Genomic DNA, 4,385 nt, shown 5'->3' on the forward strand with positions numbered 1-4,385 from the left:
ACGTTCGCAAACCGGAACACTCACTTCCGGGTTTGCGGCATTTGTGAGCCAAAATATTTGAGTCACAAGGCGTTCCAGAACCAAGGTGCAACTGTATAGGATTTTAACCTTAGTAAGTCAGTTGCCTATTTAGTTCAACACTGAACTGAATAGGCAACTGACTTATACAAATTCAGACATCAGTCTGTGTTGGCTCCTTCGGGACAGGTTGGAATAAAAGAAAAAGTAATAAAGGATATGAAGCCTTGAATTACATTTGAAGAAGAGGAGGCTGGAATCTTGACTGACTAGAGAGGTAAAAGAAAAAGGGTATGAATAATGCCACAATGTGATGTTGTTGTTGTTAGATCTATTTCCTGCCCTACACCAGAAGGTCCCAGGGTGCTTTATAGCAACGTAAAATGCACAATTAAAAAGAAAAAAGAAACGCAACTGGAATGGATCCTAAAAATATGTCTCTTGTGCCAAGGTAAAGGTAAAGGGGCCCCTGACCATTAGGTCCAGTCGTGACCGACTCTGGGGTTGTGTGCTCATCTCACTCTATAGGCTGAGGGAGCTGGCGTTTGTCTGCAGACAGCTTCCGGGTCCTGTGGCCAGCATGACTAAGCCGCTTCTGGCGAACCAGAGCAGCACACGGAAACGCTGTTTACCTTCCCGCCGGAGTGGTCCCTATTTATCTACTTGCACTTTGACGTACTTTCAAACTGGTAGGTTGGCAGGAGCAGGGACCGAGCAACAGGAGCTCACCCCGTCGCGGGGATTCGAACCGCCAGCCTTCTGATCGGCAAGTCCTAGGCTCTGTGGTTTAACCCACAGCGCCACTCATGTGTGTCTGCAGCATAAGATGAAAATATTACAATGAAGGTACCAAAGGAGGTGGTTTCCAAAGAGCCATAGGGCTATTAGCCACTTGAGAACTGCAGCGTCAGCATCTTTCCTGTGGCACCAAGCAATTTGCACTGAGCATGCTGCTGAAACTGAGCTTTCCACCTCCATTTTAGCAGCAGTTTCAATGCAAACCACTTGGGGATATCGGGGGAAGACATGTTCCCCCTGCCCATCAGGTGGGAGCGTGCCTTGCTATGGCAAAGGAAGAGGAGGAGCTCACTTTAAGTTCCCGATTGTTCCTTTGCCGTCATGTCGGTACCTGCACCAGACTAGAAGTCTCATAAGACATCAGGTGAGGGGCAGGGGGCAGTGGTTTAGAGAAAATTACCTCATGGGGCAAATGGGGCGGCTGGGCAGGCACATTTGGCCCTCAGGCCTGAGGTTTCCAACTTCTGCTATAGCCCCTCAGCCAGCAGAAGTTGAGTACAGGGTTGCAGCCTGACATTCCTGGGAATGTGTCTCATTGTACACATGTTAAATGCATACTGTTAATGGTTGTACTGTGGAAAATGGAAAGCATAAATCGCATTTCGAAGCATAATTTGAGGCAAAATAGGACCTGTAATTCTAGGTCTCAAGATCAATGGGTGTTGTTTTTATAAGTGCCTTTCTTACTATGTTGAGTTAAAAAGAAAGAAGGAAAGACAATTTATCTCTATAAACCTTTCTGCGCTGGTATTGACAGGGGCAGCATGAAAATTCAGTGAGAATGAAACAAATATTTGTCGGATGGCTTAGCGTTGGATTTTCCCAACACTCTTAATCAGATGAATTGACTACATGTGGCTGAATACATTCAATACTGCAAATGCACCTGTGATCCAGAGACTCTTTTTCCATTATGTTGGGAACAAATTATGGTGTGAACTTTCAATCCTGGTTTCTCCGTAGATGTGAAATCATTGAAGTAATGTAAGAAGAGCTTTATATTAAATCAGGCACTGGGGGATATAATAATCTCCCTCCAAAGGCTCAGATCGTTAACAGAGTTAGCAAATAATCTGTACTTCCCTGCGGCTGAGAAATATATCTGTAAGCCAGAGATAAGAAAACAGATGAAGAAAGGAGAGACAGAGAAAACCGCCCCATCAATTGATGGATATCGTTCATAAGCCACCAGGAATAACACAGGTGCCGGGCACAGTTTATGGCACCCATAAACAAGAAGAGCCCTCAAATCAGTGAAAAATTGCCCAAACTCTATTGATTGCAGTGTCTTGGGGTCTGGCATGGCAGAAGGCCCACCTGTGATCGCCTGGGATTCGGGCTCAGAACCAGAGGAGACTCAGTCTGCACTGAATCCTTTGCCTCAGGCATCATCTGAACCAAGTCTGGGGCCTGATCCTGAAGAGTCCTAGTCTGCACAGGTGCCCCTGCAACAAACACCAGCTGGGCCGAGTCAGGGGCCTGAGCCTGCCCTGGCTCCAGATGCAGGGATTACCTTGTTGCCTTTAGCTGGGCCATCACTTACAGCTGCTCCACTACCGGTTTGGTCAGGGGAGGCTGAGGCAGCCCCTGGGTCTAGTAACCCACTGATATCTCCTGAGCTGCAGAGACTAAGGTCTGAGAGAAGGAGAGACCTGAGTACTCGCAGGAGGAGTGTTCGCCTTCGGGTAAAACAGGGAGGTGAGTCGCCAGGGGATCAGGACCAAACGTTACCCTGACAAAGATAAAAGGCTGTCGGACCCAGTCCCAGGTTGCGGAAGCAACATTGCTATATGCCAGACCCTGCCTGATATCCTGTATGTGTCCTTGCCTGGTTTCCTGCCTTGTGTTCTGCCTTGGCCCTGTTGGACTGACTCCTAGTGGAACCTTCAGATTCTGGACCGGACCTGGTCCGCGTTGCTCGGGTTACCCCCCAGGCCTAGCACACCACCCTACTACCCTGATGCTCTTCCCAGCCTTCTTCCTGGGTTACTGGTAAGAGTTACTTAGGAGAGATTCCCTGGGGAAAGGGATTGACCATTATACCACTCTGAGAATTGTAGATCTGGGGGGGGGGGGGCGGACACTGCTCAGCACCCTTAACAAACTACGCTTCCCAGAATTATTAGGAGGAAGCCATGGCTGTTTAAAATGACATGATACTGCTTTAAATGTGTAATGCAGATGAGACCTTAGACATAAACTTTGGGGCATTCAAAAAGATTGTGAAGAAGCCAAATACTGAGTGCTGAAGAGGTGAAGAGAAAGGTGCTGGCTGCCAATATGGTGGCCAATGGAGATTGTTGCTTTTACCCTAAAAATGTTTGGCATAGAGATGGGGGGGGGGACCCTCTAGATAGTCTGACTTTTCACAGCTGCATAATTAGCAGACAGGGGGGACCCTTCAGATCCATAAATACAATTTTAAATTCATCATATTTTTAGGACATAATGTGATCTATTCCATTTCCAACGAAAGCATCAATACTAGAAATGCCAAGCCTGGGGTGTATAACCCAGTCTGAACTGCACCTACCTATGTAGCTTGGGGAAATGGGTGGCGCTGTGGTCTAAACCACTGAGTCTCTCAGGTTTGCTGATTGGAAGGTCAGTGGTTTGAATCCGCATGTCGGGGTGAGCTCCCATTGCTCTGTCCCAGCTCTTGCCAACTTAGCAGTTCGAAAGCACACCAGAGCAAGCAGATAAATACGTACCACTGTGGCAGGAAGGTAAACAGTGTTTCCGTGTGCTCTGATTTCCGTCACGGTGTCCCGTTGCACCAGAAGCGGTTTAGTCCTGCTGGCCACATGACCCAGAAAGCTGTCTGTGGACAAACGCCAACTCCCTCGGCCTGAAGCGAAATGAGCACTGAAACCCCATAGTCACCTTTGACTGGACTTAACTGTCCAGGGGTCCTTTACCTTTACCTATGTGGCTAGCAGCAGGCTGTAGACATATCACACAGGTAGGGCATTGAAAATGAATGTGTTTTAAAGGTAAAGATAAAGGGAACCCTGACCATTAGGTCCAGTCGTGACCGACTCTGGGGTCGCGGTGTTCATCTCGCTTTATTGGCCGAGGGAGCTAGTGTACAGCTTCCGGGTCATGTGGCCAGCATGACTAAGCAGCTTCTGGCGAACCAGAGCAGCACACGGAAACACCGTTTACCTTCCCGCCGGAGCGGTATCAATTTATCTACTTGCACTTTGATGTGCTTTCAAACTGCTAGGTTGGCAGGAGCAGGGACCGAGCAACAGGAGCTCACCCCGTCGCGGGGATTCGAAGCCCCTACCTTCTGATCAGCAAGTCCTAGGCTCTGTGGTTTAACCCACAGCGCCACCCGCACTTGCCCTCTAAAGATAGCTTCGAGTCTGTGGGGAAAAAGTTGGAGATCTAAGCAAATTTATCCCATGTTTCCCGGTTATGTTGTTGTTGTTGTTGTTGTTTGTTGTTGCCTGACTCTCCTAGAACCTTGGCATGATGGCCGTGCATTCCATGTGATTAGCGGCTGTTACCTAGCAACGGAGCTTGTGACTGAGGTTCCTGCATCCTCAGCATCTTGAGGTTGGCTC

This window comes from Podarcis erhardii, assembly GCF_964252035.2.
Source record: "Podarcis erhardii genome assembly, chromosome: 8".
Lineage (NCBI taxonomy): Eukaryota > Metazoa > Chordata > Lepidosauria > Squamata > Lacertidae > Podarcis > Podarcis erhardii.